The sequence below is a fragment of the Primulina huaijiensis genome, chromosome 11, assembly GCF_012295235.1.
Source record: "Primulina huaijiensis isolate GDHJ02 chromosome 11, ASM1229523v2, whole genome shotgun sequence".
Lineage (NCBI taxonomy): Eukaryota > Viridiplantae > Streptophyta > Magnoliopsida > Lamiales > Gesneriaceae > Primulina > Primulina huaijiensis.
In genome coordinates, this window is record NC_133316.1 from 10,914,038 (window position 1) to 10,936,978 (window position 22,941).

At 44.2% G+C, this 22,941-nt stretch overlaps 2 non-coding genes across 2 annotated transcripts; both read right to left on the minus strand.

The window, feature by feature from the left end:
- Positions 1 to 14,204: 14,204 nt before the first annotated feature.
- Positions 14,205 to 14,287, minus strand: TRNAY-GUA (transfer RNA tyrosine (anticodon GUA)). The gene has a single exon. It is a non-coding gene; the product is annotated as a tRNA-Tyr (tRNA).
- A 538-nt stretch (positions 14,288 to 14,825) lies between these two features.
- Positions 14,826 to 14,897, minus strand: TRNAN-GUU (transfer RNA asparagine (anticodon GUU)). Its single transcript has one exon. It is a non-coding gene; the product is annotated as a tRNA-Asn (tRNA).
- Positions 14,898 to 22,941: the final 8,044 nt, after the last annotated feature.

Sequence of the window (22,941 nt, forward strand, 5' to 3'; positions counted from 1 at the left end):
TAGCTAAATGCTACAATTGACTTTGACTTAGATATTATATACCCATAATATACGGTTAAGAAATCGATGACTTACCTTTATGCTTTGCTGCTTTAGATGGACAAGAATCCTCTGCTTTTGAAAAGGCTAAGGCTTGTTTTCTTAATAAAAGAAGACTGTCAGCCCTCGACTCGGTTGTTTACAAATAGAATAGGGAAGAAGCATCGAATGCTTCTATTGAATGCGCTCTTGTTGCTGAGTGAATAATCGGTCTTGTCGTATCCGCTGTGAGCCTATCAGCTGTAAGAAAGCTAACTGAATGCGTATCCGCTCTTTGATAGAACGACGTAAGTGCTGTTATTAGTACCATTCTTACTAGATTTCCTGTTGATGCAATAACCTATAATACTTGCTCTCATCTTGTGAAGAATGCTTTTAGTCCTTTTCCCTGTCTGTATACTGAAAATGGCTTAGGGAATGGTCCCTGCCTAGTGGTTTTGGAATTGGGCAATCAATCCCTGCTTTTGCTGTCTCCTTCCATTCTTACATGTGCAGCCTTTTCTGATTCAATTGCATAAGCCCTAGTTTCGACGCTAGTTTTTTTCCTTCCTTCACCTGTCCCACGTGCTCTTTGATGCCGAAAATCAGATTCTAATGAAAGTCTTACTAGCATTGGCTTAAGTAGAAAACTTGTCCTATCCTATAATTAGGAAGCATCTGACTTGCTAAGCATGAAGTCACAGTCACACGGGAAAGTGCGCTAACATGCTAACAGCTTCGAATTCGATAGCACTAGCCATTTTATCTTCTCTAGAGGATTCTAAACCTTCCCCAGAATTCTAATTCCTTAGCTAATACTGATTGATTCACCGCATCTTCTCGTTCATTACATTAGGAGATCTAACCAAGCACTCGAAATGCGACATTGACTAAAGAAGGTAGACAAAAAGGCAAACTAGAGAAAAAGCCAAGCTGACTGAATTGAATCTTTCAGTGGAATTGGGGCTTACCAACTATCATATCCTCTCTCTTTCAAGCACAGTTGAATGAAACGTCTTTTTAATAGATATTCCTATCAACACGAGGGCTGCTTGCTTCACCACCCCATAAGGCTAGGGACTGCACACTACAGAGATCTCTTCTCCTGTCTATGGGTTGGCAGAACGACCTGTGGATCAGATCGGTTTTAGAGAGAGAATTTATCCTAGTGCCTTGCTTGGGGCGAAGCACGGATCGGATCATCTTGAGTTTTGGTTCAAGAGAAAGTCTTTCTTCCCCGCCCGCCTTAAATCATGGGTATGAAGCCAGCCTCGCTTCACAGCGTGGGGGAAGATCGGTTGAGAATCCCCCCAGGGTTGGTGACCATACTAGCGGCATGCAGGCCTAATTTAACACCGTTTCACGGGTTACCCTCAATAACATAGCCGTCTTATCTGAACCCCTCTGGTGTGGGAAAAATGCTTGCTTCACAGGTATTTCCCGAATGTAGGGAGTCACCCCCTACAGACAAGCTATCGCAGGGCGCTTGTAATGCCCGAAATTTAATTACTGTAATCAGAAGTGGATTAATTAACAGTATTGAGGGAATAGGAGCTTGAGTGGGATGGCCAGGCGTCGGTACATCACAAAACTACTCTTTTGTACAGAACCTTTGGCGCCCGAGCGGTAGAAAAGGACCGCCCGGGCGCCAGTGCAGAACACGATTAGTACTTGGACAGAACGTCTGGCGCCCGAGCGCCAGTGTGTAACAAGTTGGACACTCGGGCAGAACGTTTCGCGCCCGAGCGGTAAATTGTGACCGCCCGAGCGCCGCTTGCAATGCAAGAAAAATAAGCCACGTAGCTTAACCATGCAAGTAGATATATATAAGGTTGTAAGGTTCTTCAGCAAGAAGCAGAAACGAAGAAATCGAGAAAGGAAATGAGAAACGTTATAGAAAATCCTTACGCCTTTATATTTCGATCCGCCCGTTAGATTTTGAATCCGACTTCGATACTGTGTTCCTATCGACGTGGGCTACAACTGGACGTAAGTTTTGTTACGTTTTGATATGTGTTTAAATTATGCTATTGTCAGAATTGAATAAAATTCATATATGATGTTCTTGACATGTTAGACATCATAGAATCGAAGTCAGATTAAGAAACAGATTGATTACGGATTTGTTATGATTTTTCAGATTATATTGAGTGGTATTGGACAAATTTGGATTATGGATTATATTGGGTATTGGTTATGAATTGTAATTGATATCTCTTGCTATCTGAGTTGACGGGATATTGAGATTGTACCGTTATGCCGTTGATTTTGAATTGAATTCAGATTGATCAGATTCAGTATTGAATTGAGAATGGACGGTTGATATTATTATTCTCGATATGTCATTTCAGATTTACAGAGGCAATCTTGAGTTCAGAACATCCGTTTCTTCCCACCGAGACTACAAACGAAAGGTATAAGTCAATGTGGTATTGGGAGATCGACACAAGTAGGATATACTTGTGTTTCCCTAAATCACATACTATTTGTTATTATTTGCATTGCTTTGATTTGATATGCTTGTTCTATTGATGTATAGAGAGCATGTGTTAGACGAATATGAGATGAGTGATCTTGTGACAGAAGTACCTGATAGTGGCGGGATCGCCACGAGCACATTGCATGATGTCACAAGATAGTGTATTGGCGATAATGCCACAGTCTGTGACGGATAGGTCAAGACACTGGATGTTTGGTTATATCGACGTGGATAGAATCGGAGTTTCTTCTATTACTGTTGGTCGATATAGGAATACCAACATCTGGAAAACCGGGATCCCTAGACTAGGATTGAGTCTAGTCTGAGTCGTGGAGTCACGAGTATGATTGATAGTTGATATTACTTATGTTTCAGATTTTGATANCTATGGGTTGGCAGAACGACCTGTGGATCAGATCGGTTTTAGAGAGAGAATTTATCCTAGTGCCTTGCTTGGGGCGAAGCACGGATCGGATCATCTTGAGTTTTGGTTCAAGAGAAAGTCTTTCTTCCCCGCCCGCCTTAAATCATGGGTATGGAGCCAGCCTCGCTTCACAGCGTGGGGGAAGATCGGTTGAGAATCCCCCGAGGGTTGGTGACCATACTAGCGGCATGCAGGCCTAATTTAACACCGTTTCACGGGTTACCCTCAATAACATAGCCGTCTTATCTGAACCCCTCTGGTATGGGAAAAATGCTTGCTTCACAGGTATTTCCCGAATGTAGGGAGTCACCCCCCTACAGACAAGCTATCGCAGGGCGCTCGTCCAACGCCCACCAAGCAAGTTAACCATAACTCCAAGTCTTGTCTTGAAAACAACCTCTCTGTGCCGTTAGTGCAACATTTCTCTAGTGTACCTTTGGGGTAGTGGTAACGGGCTCCAGAGCATACCGGTATTCAGTTTCTCTTATCACCGTAGTCATTTCAGAACCAGTTCTTTCTCAACCTGAACAAATAGATAAGACTAGGAAATGACCCCTCTTCAAGCTCTTCCCCGGAAGGAACACCCAGATAGACTTGCTTACCCCCTGCTAGGGAACCCGTGCTGGAGCAATGTAACTGGATTAGAAAAAGGATATATTTCCACTTAGCTATTGCTTGAAAGAGTCATTTCTTTTTTTTAGAAGGTGAAGCTGAGTCTATTATTGATATTGGATTTCCTTATGTTAATTCAATTCATTAAAAACCGGCTCCAGCTGGACTAGGGTTGCCACTAACAGATCCATCAAGATGGATTTTTACCCAATCATCATGTTGGGGAGTCCAATGGACCAGGACTTTTTCTTTGCTGTGGTTAGATATTTGCTTCTGATTGGCGCTATGGGCTTCGTTCGCCCTTCTCATGATTTCCAAAGTGGGCTTGGACGGCCTGGTCCAACTGGGCTCATGTTCCGCCTTATTTCGTAAAGCCCATATAGTATGGACGGTTATTGCAAATAGAAGGCGCCAGTCTATATACCTTGGTCCCTAACTCATTTGCAAGAACTGCCAAGGGCTTTGAAGAAGGTTTTTGGGTGAAGCCCCTTTTCCAGTCGTCCTTTAACGGTATCCGCTTATCCTATTTTTTTTAGTTATTGAGATGTATCCCCCTAAGATTCCGCTCATAACCATGAGTGGGACTTTCTTCTAGAAAGACTGTGTGGTAAGTAAAAGAAGCAGTTACTCTTTAGCTTTTTTAAGCTATTTCATCCGAACTGTTTATTCGTGGAGTGCGGTCGTTCTATTCAGACCCACGAATGGAATTCGATTGTCCAAATCGCGTGTGTTTAGCAAAATACAATGTATTGAAAGAATCAAAAAGGCAAGAGCAAATCCGACGATTAGCCTTTTTATAGTGGATGTAGTGGCATCATACTTAGGATGAGAGGGCACACGTCAACCCGAAAGCCAAGGGGTCTTTGATTAAAGAGAAGTCTCAAACCTGATGATTCAATGAGAGAACATGGTCCTTCCTGTAAAGCCTTCTTTGTCTTTCAAAAAGGTGTAACCGATGACTATCCTTTCTCAATTCCGTACTTGGTTGCTAGTGTTTCCGGGTACCATTCCACTAGTGGATCGGAAGGAAATAGGAGTGAAATAGTCTCACCGAAATGGACGTGTTAAGGACGCGTGTCTCCGTCCCAAAACTAGATGTCTATTCCGGGCATTATGATAAAAAAAAGATGTGAATCTGAGCAAGACTAAATCTTCCCGTTTTCGGGTAGAATCTACTTCAAGTAATGCGTTTTCACCTCTTTGGTCGCCTCATTTAGTAATAGCTAAGAGGGACCGGAACATACGTCCCCCAATTCGAACAAAAGATTGTTGTTGCTAAATCGCATAACTGAACGAAAGCTCATCAGTCTTTTCTTCGCGAGAAGCTCTTAATCAGCCGTGGACCGGCCCAGGCACCTGTGGGCGCTGCTAGGTCATCTTTGGCATCTGGTAAATTTACTTCATAGCCGGGGATGCATCAACGAGGATATTGATTCCCAGCGTTTGCGCTTTTTAAACCCGAATGGCCTTTAACTCGAGCTCGAGTAAGGACTTAAGGCATTGAAGGACATGAAAGCCGCTCTCTCTCATAAAGAAAGAAGAGCTAAACCTTTTCTTGAACGTAAAAGACATATTTTTGAATATAAAACCTAAAAAGAACCCTATAAGTTAATAAGTGGTATTATAGTGCCTATTATTTCATGTAATTTCGAAAGGTCCCCTATCAAAATCATACTGAAATTATAGGATACATACTTATGAACTAAATGATAGGCACTATACTTATTCACTTATAGGGGTCTTTTGAATAGGTTTTCCATAAGACATCTACCTATGCGTGTGTTTGAAATCTAAGCATATGATAAAGGATAACAGCTGTAATACCATTGCATACCATGGTTCAACTATTATTGGACGAGTATGCGGGTATGGCTAAAACGGATGATATATTGTTGCATTTACAATGGACACAAATAATCTTTTTAAAAGCTGTTCTGATATTATGAAAGAAACTATCATGTGCTCCAGATAAAATAACAACTAAGGAACATTTAAAGAATAAATGTTTTCTGACTGAGTATGAGAAGATGTTGATTAATGAGTTAGATAGCTATACTCTAGAGGCTATCATGGTCCATACCCTTGCTATCTTGTTCAACTCTGTGGATAATTCCTTATCGGTAGTTCGTGTGTCCACTTTGTTGGACCAGCTGGATACACCAGTCCGAAATGTGGCGCTTACTCTGGCGTATCAAAGCGGCTAAGAATACAACGCTTTCTATTAAATGTGAGAATGAGGATGATGAGGAATTTCTGGCTGAAGTGAAGCGTAGGCATAGTAGAATGGTGCCTCCCATTGTTTGGAATAGTCCTACAATAAAAAAAATGGTCTAAGTTAAGTTTGAACCAGAGAAGCCGAGGTAAAAGAAGTTGCATTGGGCCATAGTCTCCTTTTTCTCATTTGAAGCAAGCGAGGGAGCGAACCTCCGCACTTTTCAGATTAAGTAGTAATTGACGCCGACGGCCATCTACCTCCATTCACCTGAAATCTTTTTGGACTCTTCCCAAAAAAAATTGATGTCGGAGATATTGGGGACTTGCAGAAACCCCAAAGGGTTACCATTGATCTTGATTTGGTTCAGAAAGCAGAACATGAATGGCTTGCTTAGATATTAAAAGGGGCTCAGAAATCTTTACCTGTTTCGTCCAGCAAAGCCAAATACCACCAGCTCTTCTTTCCTTTCCGGATGAATACAAATGCAATGATCGTGCAAACGGAGCTTCCGAAGTCCGAGTTTCAGCAATCACCATTATATCATTTCCGCGGCCTGTAACTCATGGTTATCAAGCTTCTTACTACCGCCCTATGGCGAAGTAAGCAATAGCGCGAAGAGAGAGAAATGCGCTAAAGCAGTGAGCTAGTAAGAGAGAGCGCACCTAATAATCTGTTTTTTCGTAATATAAGGAAGCAATTCAAAATCCAGAAAAGAGACGGGATTGACGGATTGGGCGGTGTCCGTCCACTAATGTAAAGATCAGGGCGTTACATTGGGAAGCAAGCGAGGAAGTACCAGACATGGAGCATTTCCGGCTATCTAGTCGCCAAGATGATGATCGAGAACCCTTCCAATCTCCTAATTATCTCTCTTGAGAAATTTCAGCATCTGGTAGGCCAGGTCCTTGCTTCAAACACTATCGCATTTACTGATGATCAGCTCCCACCTGAGGGTACGGGACACAATAAGGCCTTACATATCCAAGTAATGTGCAATGAAAGGGTGGTAGCAAGAGTGCTGATCGATAATGGCTCAGCCATCAACGTATGTCCATGGGTCACTATTATGAAGTTAGGAATTGATCAGTCAACCATCTGCTCCAGCGACATTACAATTCGTGCCTTTGATGGGCTGAAGAGGCAGATTCTCGGTGACATCGATCTAACAGTGGAAATAGGGCCTCACACTTTCGAGGTGTAATTTCAAGTGCTGACCCGAAAGATACAACTTTATCCTAGGACGTCCGTGGGTTCATTGTGCAGGGGCGGTCCCCTCAAGCCTTCATCAGAAAATCAAATACATCGTTCGGGATCATTTGGTAACAGTTCATGCAGAAGAAGACCTTACAGTCCTCCGATCCCCAGCAATTCCTTACATAGACGTGGAGAACGACATAGTCCCTAATGCGTGGAACGCATTCGAGCTTGTTCAAGCAAATTATGTCGCAGAAGGATCAGTCCCAGCAAGACCCAAGATTTCCGCCAATAGCATGATGGTTGATAAGGTGATGTTGAACAGTGGTTATAAACTCGATTCTGGGTTGGGCCGCTGTAGATTGGATTTTTGAGGTCGCTGGTAGGTAGAGAGGAGATTGGAGCAGTACAACGCCAACCATTACTGCCAAAGCTATTGTTCGATTCGCGGGCTGGAGCTTGAGAGGATCGAAGACGTCAGGTTGCCTGAAGGCTTCGGAAATCATTTCGTGCGTCTGATTCGGGTGAACGCACGGGAACCCAAGCTGTAATGTAAAAAGGGACAATTCATAGCTTTCTCGCATCGCGTCCCCTAGTCCCATTACTCGCTCCGGTGATCTTAGCAGCTTGGTGGTGTACCCCCGATTGGGAGCCATTGCCGAAGAAATCGTTAAAGGCAACTGGCCGAGCCCGGCAAAAAGAGGTTTCCAGAGCGAAAGCGCTTGAAGTTGAAGAACTAGGTTTGTTGCAACTGGCGGGGCCCTTCAAGCACGCTTTATTTTGTAAAAGACTATGAAGTTTGGACAACGGGTTGATCCACTGTTGTAGATGAGAGAGTGGACCACTTGCAATATCCTCCTTCAGCGCCTTCGGAAAGCGCCGCCAACCATTCGGACGAAGAGTCGGGGTCGAAGAACTAGGTTTGTTGCTACTACTACTTCTACTATAAGTACCATAATCGGGCCGCTTGAGGCACTCTTTATTGTGTGCTCTGAGGAACTCCTGGTTAGAAGTCACCTTGAGTCCGTTAAAAGACTAGGGCTATGGTAACTAAACCGGTGTCGGTACCTACGACTGTGGAATGCTTTTTTTTTATGTTATTAAAAGAGGAACTCAAAGTCTAGTTTGACTTCAGCCATAGTGGACAGGAGAAGTAAAGAAGAGTGAAGGCGAAGTGCACTTGATCTTGCCAGATCCAACAACAATTGGCCCCGAGAGTTCCTCCTCTTCCTTCCCCAAGGTTCACGTCGCTAGGTCAATTCATGCTTCGACGCACTCCCGCCTCGTGTTTTCGACAGAGTGTTGTGCCATACTTCGAGAATGACACGGTTCGGAGGAACAAACTCTAACTCATTTGGGTGAAAGCCCCTTCTTCCAATCCCGTAGAGAGGCCTGGAAGAATTGATTGAGAATAACAAGACGATTGACCAATTGATTGAATCATCCTAAATAAAGACATCATGCCCTAGACGCGAAGGTGAGTAAGAGACCCAGGTGAATTCTGCGAAGATAGAAGAGCGGACTTCTGAGGAGACTGAAAGCCTATAAATAATAGGAATGGCGAACTTGAGCCTCATCCTTCAAAGGTTTGGTGTATATTTGTCAGTGATAGGTGAAATCTATTCTGGAATGCCTAAGACCGCCTCAGTTGACTTAACTGCTTGAGCAGCCCGATTCAAGTCTCAGTAGAATTCGAGGAATGCCCTGAGGGGAACCATACCGAGCAAAGAACTATACTGGAAAGCTGAACGAGATTGCCATTTGCACTGTTTGTCTTACCCTTGGCCTGGACTGACTGAGAGTAGGAAGTTGATTGACTGAGCGAAGGCGATCCAAACGGAGTGAGCAAAGCGACCGGTCGGGTAAAGCACTGGCTTCCTTGAAGCCTTACGACCTTCTCCGGATAGGAAAAGCAAAGCCAGAAAGATCAATCTAAAGGCCCGCTGGGCAACATCAATACCTGACCGACCGGCTATTGGTATTTGCTTCCGTGTCAACAAAGGGGAACGAACGCTCTTTCTTTTGTAGAAAGAAAAATCCCTTGAATGCAGTCTCCTGCCTGCCAACGAGATGGAAGAAAGGAGGGAACATGAACGGCAGCTAGAAGTAGGAGTGGGAGGTCTTTGAGGAAGGGCAATGCGGAATGTCTAGTCTAGGATTCATAGCTACTAGCTACAGCTTGCATTCGATTTCTTGTCTTGCACAATTACTGCCCAATCAAATTCATCGGTAAGGCAACTCACCGTCTTTGTCCCCAATTCTGGTCCATCGGCAGCCTATTATTTTGTTACAGAACAAGGCATTCTCGCCAAGACATTCCGACTAAACCTAATTTGATCCAATACTGCTATTGTTGCGGGAAATTTCACTAATCTAATTTCTGGCCAATGTCGAAGGGAATAGAATGACAATCCCTTAGGTCTCTGCCTTTGCAAGCGCAGATGCTTTTGGTACATGAAACTGATCCGCTACGCCCCTTGCCCTTTTTGCGAGGAGAATGGGAATATGGTCCAAGATGGGTTTAAGAGGTCTTTCCTGCAAGACGTTGAACAAAATCCTCTTCCTATTCTGTCTAAAGCCGAGAATCGGAATCCATAAAACTAGGAATTGGAGACCGAGTTAGCCCGATCGGAGCTTCCATTGAGCTTGAAGGCCTAGAGACGGTCTTTAGACTTTCGATGCGGATGTAGACTCAGAACATGAAGATTGCTTACCGGCAGAAGAGGGAAGGAGAACGAACCCTATTTGATACTAAGGCTCGAGCACTCAAAAAGTGTACCTTTTTCACTATTGTTTTGTGATGTGATTATAGATATCACATTACCTAAAGTAGTTCGGTAGGCAACGAAACAAACAGGTTTTTATTCCACTACTAGAGACTAGTTTCTATTACCTGTGGCTACCCTAATATCCCGTTACTATATGGGAGTGCTGGAGAAAAGAAAAGCAGGTTTTTTTCATCTGCTAGCATTTCGGTTTGGAATCGATTCTTTATCAATAGCCCACCCTTTATTTGAACCTTGTCAATGATCGAACTTAAAGATATGAACTGAGTGCCATTTGATGAGTAACTGAGAACAAAGGAGAGGGATGTGGAAAGAATGAAGTAATGAAAGAGGAAGTCATTGCTAGTAGTAACGACTTGTCACGATACATTGGTTCATATAGAATCCATGTCCTAGGTGTATCAAAAAACATTCTTTTCGCTAAGCGTATATAATAAAATAGAGTGAAAGGGTCCACCCCGAAAGCAAGGGGATACTAACTAACAGCTGAGTCCTCTCCGAACCGCAGGAGATAGTTGCCCATCATACGGCTCACCAACTTCACTTGCCTCTATGGGAGGCGCGCTCCGGGCAAGTTCGGATCACTTACAATACATGGCTCTACGAAGGTGGGTTAGGAAAGTTTTCAATATGATTCTTTTCCTGTATTTGTTCGATGAGAAATGCGAATCTGTTTTGTCCACTTTCTCCATCCCCCTCTATCAAAATGATAAAAAAGGAATTTCTTCTTCTTATTCCCGTGTTTGATCTCTTCCATCTCTGCCTCGCTCGTTGTCACCTATGTTGGGTTTGGAACCCTGTAGAGAATGAAGAGGGGCCAAGGATCTTCCTCTCAACAGTGCTTTTCGAGGCTCCAATCTCCTCCATGAATAAGTAAGGCCCCGTTAGCCTGGGCGAAGATGGGGATAAAGAGTAAGGATTGAAGCCCCCTTAGCTCTGCCAGGCACTGGACAGGGGTTAGCTTTGTAAATGTGTAGAGCCAAGTGCAGTGTGGTGTAGTAGTAGGCACTTCTAGGCCCCTTCCCGGCTACTGGATTACTCCAGTGCTTCGGGTACTACGGACCCTCTGCCATCCATTGCAGCGGAGCCGTTTCATGAGCAAGGGGGCTAAGCACAGTTCTTTGAATCAAACGCTGAATGAAATCGATTCTTTTTTAGATATCAAAATAGAAATCGGATAGGATAGATGGATCTATCTTTCTATTCATATATATTACTAAAAAAAATGGATTTATTTTATTAAGTAGCAAGAAGCCCCAAATCCTTGATTTGGCGAGGAAAGACTGCTTTGGGCCCAGAAAGCGAAGGGAATGAGCTCGGCTGCTTCTCCTCCACACTTTTTTTTCTCGGTGCCCGTTCCGCATGCGCTTCGCCCGCAATTGGCGCTTTGCTCTCCTCTTATTCTTCATTGGACGGTTCGGATGGAATTCGCCGTTCTTTCCCAACTAAAATAGAAAAGGTAGTTTATAAACCTCGAGATGTCGATTCGTTTTCCGCCCCCAATGAGATGTGGAATTTCTAACCCCCTATTTAGACTTTCGGGCCCTTCATCTTTCTGAATCGAGACCCGGCCCGGCTCGCGTCATTCCAACAACCGGCGGGGAGCACCTCAGTATACAATCGCGCGCAGTAACTGGGAGTCCTATCACACTTAAGGCCAACTTCAATTCACCAAACCAAGGTTCATCTCGTGTAGTGATTGTGGACTCGTACAAGGCTATTGAGTAGACGGTTGATGTATCAGACTCGGCCCTATCTTTCGTAGCATGCATTCCCTTCCGTGTCGCAACTGATTCGGTAAGCTACGTGTCCGGTGCACGGAGAACTGCCTTCGGTCCCCCAAACTGACTTACTCGTGGCAACCTTCCGGCCGCCCAACGACCTATAACGCTAGTCACTACTCCCACTGGGGCTAAGAAGTAAGCCCCACAACCCAAAGCGGCGAAAAAAAAATAGAATTTGCTACAAAAGCCTGCCAACGGGGGTATTCCTGCGTATGAGAACATAGTAATGGAGAAGGTAATAGCCAAAATAGGATTTGTTTTGGCTAGAGCGCCCAAATCAGCTATATATTTGACACGGGTGTGCCGTAATGCTGAAACTATGGCGAATGCATCTATCGTCATTGATGCACAAAGAAAGATACCAATTAGTAGTGATTGAATTCCTTCTATGGTTCCACATGAGAAACCAGTACGAATATAACCTACATGTCCAATTGAACTATGAGCTAGAAGTCTTTTTACTTTCGTTTGGGCCATGGCGGCCAGTGCTCCTAAGATCATAGAAGCAATGCTGCAGAAAAAGAAGATTTGTTGCAATGTAGCTCCATAAGAACTATAAATAGAAACACGTGAAATATTAGCAGAAATCGAGATTTTAGGCGCAATAGAAATGAATGCTGTAACTGGGGTGGGTGAACCCTCATAGATATCAGGTGCCCACATATATAGAGTCAAAAGAGATATTGAGTCCGAAGGGGGGGGGGGTTTTCTTCGGGGCTCGAGAAATGGAATAGATAGGGCCCCACAAGTTTTTAATTCCCCGCTGGGGAATTCACACGAAAGGGAGAGGAATTTTCAACGAAAAAGTGCTCTCTGAACCGAACGTGAAAGTAGTTTTCCATCCGACGGCTGTTCCCGTAACTCTACTCTCGACTTGGATTATATATCCAAAAAAAAAGGTCCGACGAGGCCATTCCACACGCTACCTAGCAGAGGCGTGGTTATCTGAAGTGGATTCTCTCTTTCTTTTGTAGTAGATGCCGAACCTGCTGTGTCCCATTGACTAAGAAGGGGGCGGGCGCAGCAGCTACATGGACCCCTTCCTTTCTGTTGTTGCCAGCACTTTCCCGGGCCGAGCCGGAATCTTGTAAAGGACAGGCAAAGCCCGAAGGCTGCTATCCCAATAGGCCAAGGGATGACAAAAAGGACCTAAGAGAAGAGCATCTTCTCTTAGGTTTCTTCCTCCCGGCCCGCGTTATAGGGGAAGATTAGCAAGGCGGAAAATAAAAGACAGATGGAGGGGGAGCAGCATCTTATTCTCTTCGCGAGAACTTCCAGATCGGAGAAGCATTCGGAACGGGCTCCGCGTTCATTTCGTTGGCAGGAACGATCCAATCCATAAACACGGAAACGAAACAAAGTTCGTTCCCTCAAGTAGGTAAAGTAGGCATACGAACCACTTTGCCTTAAACTCTATTGGAACAAAGCAAAGAAGGAGGCGGAATGGAGAAAGGAAAAGGACAAGGGTGGTCTTGCTTGGCGCGAAGGCTGCTGGTTCGGAGGTAGAGTACAGTACTTAAAGGTCCTCGGACTTCCAGGAGGTTTTTCTTTTTGGCAGCTGTTCACCGTTGGATCTCGCCAATACAGCCCCCTATAGTTTTCGTTACCGAGATATCTTTTTTTTTTCATTGTTCCGAGGGATTTTTTGGGTAATCTGCTCCCATGATGCAAACAGTAAAATCTGAACCTTGTCGCTCTTCTTTCCTTGCGAGCAGGAAGCACACCAGCAGCGTGCGTTGCGTGATTCTACTGTGTTTTTTGCACTTGATTGGGTGGACAGTTGACCGGAAGAGAACTTTGATTCGCCCGGCCAGCAGGCGGGCGGCGTGCTTATCTTGTGTGACAACACTACAGAGCGAGTGGCTCTTCTAGGCGGGCAGCTGTGTGACAAGACTACAGAGAAAGCGGCGCTTTCGTGTAACATGCTATGGTCTCAACGCCCTTACGAGGTAGTGATGAGTTTCACGCGCTCTAAGCCCGGCCCGCTAAGGCTAGGAAGATTGGCCGCAAACGGTACCACCCACCCTACCCTACCACCTATAGGCGACCGTCCGCCCTACAGCCGCCCGAAAAGGAACTGCAGTGATCTTGAATAGTAATCCTACAGCGATAAATAGAATCCCCATAAAAATACCACTAGATCGAGCACCAGTGATTTCGTATCCGGTCAAAATCTTGGCTAATTGATCGAAGTGGGTAGCTCCAGTAGACCCATAGATCATGGAACAAATAGGGTGGGTAGGCCCAAGCACCACACTACACGTATAGAATAGACGCGAACCCCCCTCGTTACCGTACGTGCGATTCTCACCGCATACGGCTAGCACAAAGACTCCTAAATCCATCCCGAGCCTTTACACCTCTCCTCTCTCCAATCCTCGATCAAACTTGCGTTCCCCAGGCGCTATGAAATGGGGGTCTTTTCTTCGCCTATCGTATGTATCGGCTTGGCTTCGTCCCGTCCCGAACCAAGGAGGCATTCTGGGACTACAAGACAAGCCGGAAGCGAATGGCTTCTATTCTCGTTGGGATTGGATATAGATGGGGAATCTATAGATCGTAGTAGTTCGGCAACCTCTCTAACTAACATACGATACAATTTCACTGCACGGCCAAAAAAAAGAAAGAGCTTCACTCGGTTGGCCTTCCTACGCTGACGAATGCCTCTTCTCTGAAGTCTACAACAAAAAAGTGGGAGAGGCAGGATTCGAACCTACGTAGAAAAACTTCAACAGATTTACAGTCTGTCGCTTTTGACCATTCGGCCACTCTCCCCTTCCCCGGCCGAGGCCCCCCTCAATGGGTTCTAATTCTAAGAAGGGGGCGGCACTCTGAATCAATCAAAAAGCTTATTGATTTAATTGAAGGGAACTAAGACTATTAGCTTAGCTAGCGTTCCGGGAGAATCTAGTCATTTAGTCAGTTCATAACAATTTATGTAAAGCAAGGGCTAAAGCTTCTACGAGAGCTTCCCCCTCATGTAGTCGTCGGCCTTCCCTAGCCCCCCCTTCGTCGCTTGTGGGTCGCGCCTCACCGCAGGCACTGAATGAATGAAATGAGTGGAGATCTTCCTTCCCCCTTGCTAATTACAAAGAACTTCGTTGCCACTAGTGGAGACTAATTCCTTCCGGCTAATGAAGATAGTACTCCAGTCTTCCCAATGGATCCTTCTTATCCCTAAGAATTGAATGAACCAAGTTCACCTATACGAGAGTGAAAAAGAAAAACCAACATTCCCACGATTATGCTAGTTTAGAAACTAAGGAGAAAGGGTATGGGTCGCTAGGTCAGAGTCAGAAAAGCGATCAAAATTCTCCCCAAGTAGGATTTGAACCTACGACCAGTCAGTTAACAGCCGACCGCTCTACCACTGAGCTACTGAGGAACAACGGACTTAAGAAGCCGACTCTCATTCTTTGGACCAACCTATGACAAAAAAGAGTTCGTCACTCTTTTTCACATACACCGACCGGGAGAAAAGGTTAGGATAGCAAGCCCCTCCCCGGCCGGAGAGCCTCCAGGACAAGGAGGCGGCGATCAACGATCCACTCTCGAGATTCATATTGATCAATTGATCTCCACGTCCTGCCAGTTCGCTAAGTAGACTCACTCTACCGAGGGGAAACAAAGGCTGGAACTCTTCCTGCCAAAAACAAGGGACCTACTTCGAGTTTGCAGGTATAAAAGAGTCCTTTCTCTGTCTCTCTCTCCGAGTTTATACTACTAAGTAGTACTTCTGCTATTCAATCATAGAATAGATTCCGATCAAGAAGCCCTATATATGTTATTAGGAAAGCGCTAACGCCCTATCTATAGTAAGGGGCCCTATCTTGCTCGTTAGCGCTTTAGTTGGATGGGGGCGCCCCTTTTCTTTCTCAAAGTAAACTTTCTCGCTTCTTAGTCAAGCTTTGAAGCCCCCACTTATGGGATATTTGAAGAAGCGCAGGTTTGGAACCCTATACAAGGGGCTGGTCTCGATCTCGCTTGGTGGTACCCCTCTCGATGATTGTTGACTCAACATTGATTTCGTGCTTGAGTTGGATTTCTGATAGTAGAAAACCATCCATCGAGTCAAGTAATTCGCTATCGGAAAATTTTCCGCCGCCTATCTCATGCTTCTTCTTTCTTCGAATCGGTTCCTGGTGGCAGTCAATCAAGATTCGCCATCAAGAGAGGGAAGAGCCTTTAATTTAGGTTAGGCCGGTCTCATCATTCACGCAATTCCCCCATCCATCGATTGATCATGTGAGTACGCATCCAGTCAGCGCATAGCGAATGAAAAAAGCGTTCATCCTGGATTCTCTTCCTCATCTGTCAATTGATCCCTATTCATTCGGTCAAAGTCTCCACGGCTTTTCACGCCCCTCTACTAAGAGATGCACCATCTTGATAGGAATCAACAAAGACCTTCTTGTACACGTCCTTGAGGGCAGCATTCATGGCAATCATCACTAGTTTATCCCGAGGAGGGTATAGTATGTCTTTGTTCTTAATGTTGTTTAATAGATGTCGAGTGCCGCTTTTCCCCGTCCGAGAATCTCCATTTTCTAAGTGGGCGCGAGCTAAAATCCTTATGTCAGGTTGGTTGTTCAAAAGACTGTCTCTTTACCCTTTGCATCTTCATCTTTTCGAAAGCCCAGACCCATTCTTCTAGATCTGCATTAGTCCTATTTCAGGTGCAAAGCCTCTTCTTCAGATGTGTCCTCGACAACCTGGCGGTTCTTCGGTCTCCGCTTTTGGGGGCGGGAGTGCTTGGTCGCTGGGGTTTCCTTTTCCTCAACCAATTCGGTTGTGTTAGCCTTGGTCTAACATTTTGTTATGAACTGGCTGGACAAAGATGGATTGAAGGTCAGATAGATTGGAGTGAAAGTGGCACAGGACCTTCGATCGACCATAGGGCGTACTCTACCCTTACTGAATTCATTCTATTGAAGCGTAACGTAAAAAGCTCCTTCTCATGTTGCATTTCTTTGGTTTGGAAGTTCTAGAATGTTGTCTGTGGATTTCTAACAAAGGAAAGCCCCTTACTATGCCATTTGATTGATTAAAGTTCTGTGCTGCTCACCACTCCTTGAGGCCAAGGACGGGGTCGAACCGTCATTCCAGGATTTGCAGTCCGATACATTTCCATTATGTTACCTAGCCAAACCCGCCACCTCATGTGCCAAAGTCAAACGGTTGTTCTTCCTTCTCCGCTCCCTCTTTTTCTACATATGCGGCTAAGGGTTCCAAAAACCTTTGCCTTACTTCCTTTTTTGATTAGTAAAGGTATAGGTTGGGGAAAACTCCAAAACTAGGGTTCAAAAAAGCTTACCTTATTAGAAAAGTTTTAGAAAGGGGCATCCCTACTATACCCCTAAACTACAAGCTAGCGCGCAACGGCTGAAAAGCCGTTGTTGCTTGCTGCTTGCAGGCTCGAAAATAGATCTTTCGCCTTTACTCCCTGTCTCAAATTGATTAGCTTTTTCTTTCGCTTGGTTCGCCCCTTGTTGTGTTGCATTTTGTGATCCATAGCTTCAGTCTGCCTTTTTTGGATAGCCGGGACCTGGCGTTGATTTCCGATTTCCATTGTTATGTCAGCTCCAGGTTTTGGGCAGCCATCTGGTTAGTTCAGCTATCACTGCTGGAAGCCCCTGCGTACTCCCCATCTGCCTATCTCACACTCCCAAAGCATATTTTTATTTCATATTTCATTTTCCTTTCCTGCATCTTTTTTTCTATCCATAGGTCGGCTTCGTGCAGATAGATCTTTGCCGGGGGAGATTGGTGCTCCTTGAGGTATGCCTTTCCGGTGGGTTGTTCCTTTATCTGTCTTTTCCATCCAGTGCTCGCACTGCGTCAGAAAATCTTCGTCTTCGATCTCTCTTCGCAACGCAATAAAGAATTCTAACAGTTTCTCTCGACATCTCTTTTATCTCATAATTATAAGCAGCGTTCACTATAAAGCTTACGCCCGTCCATTCCTTTCAAGCTTGATCCTGCCCCCCTTAGACTTGTTACCTTGTTCGACTGAACTCGTTGGCTCCGTGCTCTATTCGGTCGGAACCCTGTTCGAGAACCTTCTCTCATAGATTCCCTTCACCAAGTCATCGCCAGCAATCAGCTCTTATCCCTTGGTGTCAAAGGGAGAATTTCTTTCTTGTCTTGCCCAAAAACTTTCTTTATTCTCATTGGAGAAAGTCTCTCTCCCGCGGCAAGGTTTTACACATGGGGCCAGCTGCTTTCTTTATCTCGCTTGCCGTTAGTCCGTCTAGCGCCTTTCGGTTGGGGTCCGCCCCGGGGGCTAGAACGCTTGGGTTATTTTTCGAGTATCGAAGGCAGTCAACGGGTCAGCCATTCTTCTCCTCTTAGACTTGTAAATCCTTTGCTCTTTTTCCTTCTCTCTTCCAGTTCTCTCCCTATACTTTATTTGACAGGGGCGGAGCACTCTATCAATAACAAGAAAAAAATAGCAATTCAGTTTCAAATGGTTTGAGCATGGAAGCAACCTGCTATCTATCAATAGGCGAGAACAGACTGCTTCGCATATCTATTATGGCCGGCTTGAAGACATCAGAGGAAAGACCATCATCTCTATCCGGGTACGATCATAGCTTCATTCATTCGTTGAACCTTGGGGATAACCATTAGCATTGAGGTCAATGACCACCTCTATCATACATACGACATTACACGAAACGAGAGTGCATGGTCAACACACACCTAAAGCGCCTACGTTCCGCTTGCAGCCACAACCTAACTTGCACGTGATTCAGGGAATTTTAGTTTCCAGTCGGCATTCGAAACTTCCCTATCCCAGCCTCTCTCGTTTGATGTTTAAGCCATGACCATGGACAAAAGAAGAGAGCCCAACGTCCTTGGAATCCTTTAATCCAGAGAGAGGATTACGGCCAGATCTCTTCAAGAGCCATATCTCTTTGTTCTTTGCCCTGGCCCGGCTCACTGATTTTTCTTTCTTCCTCAGCAATTCAAGTGACTCACGTTGTTAGGTCACGAGAGATCTAAACCTCTTCTAGCCTTGTGAGGCACCATTTCCAAGTGGCTTATTCATAGACGGAGAAAGGACAAGTGCCTTCAGTTAGTAAGGAGATCGAGGGGATGTGTAAGCGGGTTACGAACCATTCGTATAGCGAGTTCATGTGCTTGCAGTTGTCTTACTATTGCCAGAACCTTTATCTTATTCGGGAAAGGGGAAATGCTTTCCGTTCTAGCTTTCGATTCCTTCCTTGCTCTTTCTTTGGCCTTAGCATTCCATCAGAAAGCTGTCCAGTCTCTTTGCTCTCGGTCTCAGTCTGATAGTGGTCCATCCCTCGTAGGTAAAGTTGGAAATTGAGTTATCCCAGGCGTAGAAGTGCGATTTCCTATTTCTTTAGTTATTTGTTTTGGCTCCTGCTTTCCCTAAGCAAGTAATGATTTCTCTTTCTTTCTTCAGTGAGCGAGACGTTTTTCTCTTAGTCTTTTACTAACCTAACTCCCATTCCTTCTCTCTTTGGAAGTCTTCGAAACCGGTCTCTCTCTTTCGATGTGGTCGAAGAGTCTTCCCTTCAGTCGAAAAGTAGAGCGAGTCTAGGGTTCGAATTCCATATAATATTCTATATAATATAGATTGGATTGTCTATGATGCTAGATAAATGAAAAACTTTCTCAAGATCCTTATTCATACCCTTGATATTTTCAACATAGCTTGTAAATTCACTACAAAAAAACCATATGATGATAGGAGTCCGTCCTACCTTGGATAGCAGATTCTAGGTCCTAAGGATAGAGGCTAGCCAGTTACTTTTTTGGAGGTTCAGTGCTTGAAGAAAATTCAGCATATTTTAATAGATAAAAGCATGGACAAGGCTACTCTTTAGGGTGTACATTTCCATGAAATAGAATAGCATGATGGGGTTATCTATACATCCCAGTCAGCAGAGCCAATGGTGGTTTAAGAGCCATTTGATTTTGTTTATCCATAATCCATAAGCAAAGCTACCAATTCAAGTTCCAGATCGATAGCCCGTTGACGTAGCTGTTATTGACCCAGTCAATGATCCAGTCGCAGTCCCAGCATGATTGATACCATGGAGGGTTATTCAGATCCACTAGAAACAGAGTTTCCAGATACGAATACAGTAGGAGATCAATATTGAAAACCAAAAGCTGTGGCTATAGCAAGGGTAGGAAAGGCCGCACCGACCAATTTTAAACCCGGTCAATCATAGGTTCGAATCCTATCACCTTGATGTGGAATACACCTATACATCCCAGCACCCTTTAGAGAAATAATAAAACCCTAGTTATGAGCCTGGTGTGAACTCCTAACCTACTTATTTTCATCCAACAGCTAACTCGATGACACTTTGGTTGCCGCAAAGAGATTTCTATCTCCCAATCTAAGCTACCTCATCACAGTCAATCAGTCTATTTATCCCAGCCAGGGGTTGTTCCAGAGACAATTCCTACGGCATCAACAGGAAAGCGGTCTAAAGCCAATATCGATGAAAGGGGCGTAGCAGGGAAAACAGTTCCTTTGATAGGTTAGCTAGAAGAATCAAGAGAATAACGAAATTCGTAAGAATTCTTCCCAATTCCATGGTACTTCACAAGTAGTCATTCGTATTGGTGACTCTTAGCTTCTTCCTCTAGCCTTTAGCTTGGCACTAGGTTTAGTCTTCCTTCCCTTTCGAACTTCACAATCTGGCTATCGAGAATGAACTCGAATGTTGTTAGAATAGGCTGCAAGAATAGAATGCAATTCCCCCTTCATCACTCTCTATCTCCGGCCCTTGCCTTTAGTTAGCGTGCACTTCCCTTGCTTGCTTGGAGAGTGAAAATCCTTACACGGTAGATCAATAGCATCGGATTCAGTCCTTTCCTTCTTTCTTACTTTCATTTTCTACTAGCCTGAGATAGAGATCCAAACAAAAGCTGAATGCCCGAAAGCAAAGACAGATTCAAAAGTAAAATACACCGGGATCATTGGTTGATACTTCCCTTGAAGGGACAGTGGAATTAGGTTCTAAAAGATCAAGTCCTATAACCGCAGCTCCAGCTACTAAGTCATGAACCAATGCGACTAGAACTACTTATTCTATTCGGCGCAATTAGTCTAGCTAACCCAATCATGCCTGAGCCTTCTCGTTCGATCCAACCGGATTCCCCTAAGCTAAGGGCTCTAGGAATACCCCTGAAAGAGTCACTCTAACGGGGCATTTCACTAGTAGAATTTCCTCGGGTAGAAGAACGTAACTCAATTCAGCTTAGAATTCATCTATTCCTATTCATTAATCTAATCCAGATCAACTATTTACCATTCCATTTGGAAGGGCTGATCTTGTTTACTCAGATTCCTTCTGGTACTGCTTTCAGCCAACTAGCTCATTGAAGCCTTGCCTTCTAGCTTTTTCCCTCTGCTCGGATAATAGAACTGCCTTGTCCCGATTGAATTGGAATTGGATAAAGACCGGAGTGAGACTTTCCTGAATGCAAGCTTCAAGCAAGGGTTTCTCATCAATCCTTCGAGGGAGATCCCTGGAAAGAAAGAGTTGTAAACAGTTCGATCCATTGCAAGCAGGGGATTTGGGCAAAAAGACTCGGGATGAGCTCCTTAGCGCTTACTCCATCGGCAGTAGATGACCTTTCGTATTTGTTACTGGACGATTAACCAATTCCTTAAAATGGGAAAAGGGGATTCCAACAAAGAAAAAAACTGTCTCTACAATCATGAAAAATCAATTTCTAGATCTCGCATCTACTTAAAATTGTGAAAATATGAAAATATCTTTCATTGTAAGAATTTTCTATTACATACAGCATTGTTTTACAGCAATAGGTTAAAGGAAAGCAATAAATCAATTATTTCACACTTCCTTTCGATACTGATGCAAATAGCGTTGCTGTGTCAGAAGAAGGAGAGCTATACTGATTCGGTATACTCTAAAGATGCCCTCGGCGCTATATTGATAATCCTACAAATATCAAATTTCAGTGATTGCCTTTTACTGATCTCATCTTTTGCGGAATCGAATCCCCTTTGACTGTACAAGAATATGTGGAGTTGAGCATGTCTGGAAGCACAGGAGAACGTTTTTTTGCTGATATTATTACTAGTATTCGATATTGGGTCATTCATAGCATTACTATACCTTCCCTATTCATTGCCGGTTGGTTATTTGTGAGTACCGGTTTGGCTTACGATGTATTTGAAAGCCCTCGGCCAAACGAATATTTCACAGATAGCCGCCAAGGAATTCCATTAATAACAGGCCGTTTTGATCCTTTGGAACAACACGATGAATTTAGTAGATCATTTTAGGAGGCCCTAATCAAATGACTATAGATCGAACCTACCCCATTTTTACAGTACGCTAGTTGGCTGTTCATGGTCTAGCTGTACCTACCGTCTTCTTTTTGGGGTCAATATCAGCAATGCAGTTCATCCAACGATAAACCTAATCCCGAATTATATAGCTATGACACAATCAAACCCGAACGAACAAAATGTTGAATTGAATCGTACTAGTCTCTACTGGGGATTATTACTCATTTTTGTACTTGCTGTTTTATTTTCCAATTATTTCTTCAATTAGGAAAACGAAAGAAAATAAATAATAATTCTAGGCATTGTATTAGTTCATTCGGAAGTATCTCATCTCATAATTATCCATGACTGTTTATGTCTCTAGCACGACCACTTGCTAAAATTGGAGGGAAGTGGAGTAAATGGCCGATACTACTGGAAGGATTCCTCTTTGGATAATAGGTACTGTAACTGGTATTCTTGTGATTGGTTTAATAGGTATTTTCTTTTTTGGTTCATATTCCGGATTAGGTTCATCCCTGTAGTAATCGGATGAATTGAGTTGTAGACGTAAGAACCCAACGGGATTCCCTTCTTTGTTTGTCTGATTCGAGGTGAAAGGGCCCATGCAACCTTCAAAGGAAGGAAAGAGATCCCAGGTGCAGTGCCTATTCACTCTGAATCGGATCTTGCACTTTCATACCGGTCCTTTTAGGGCTTAGTTAGTCTAGTCTTTGAGCGAGATCCAATGACGGAGGTTCGTGATCTTCTATCTATAAGATAGACTAAAGTGGAATGCTGACTGACTAAGGGCAGGGCTAAGTGAACTTGGGCTATTTTCACTGGTTTCATTTCCGAACAGAACAACAACTCCTTTGAAAGGGGCAAAATCAAGGCTAGAGTGCTTTCTCGAGGGGTTAGATCCAGGTATGATCTTGCCAAAAGGGGAGTTTACGCTTCACGCCCTGGAATGGAATAACTTCAGAAAGCCGAGTGCCGAACCGGAGATAAAGACGTAAACTTCTTAGAGCTACTTGAAGCTATACTCAAAGAAGGCCTACGCTTGACTTGTTTCTCCATTTGAGAGTTCCGTTCCAGATAGCGAGAGCACTACTCTACATGATAAGCAACGAGTTTTTAGGTT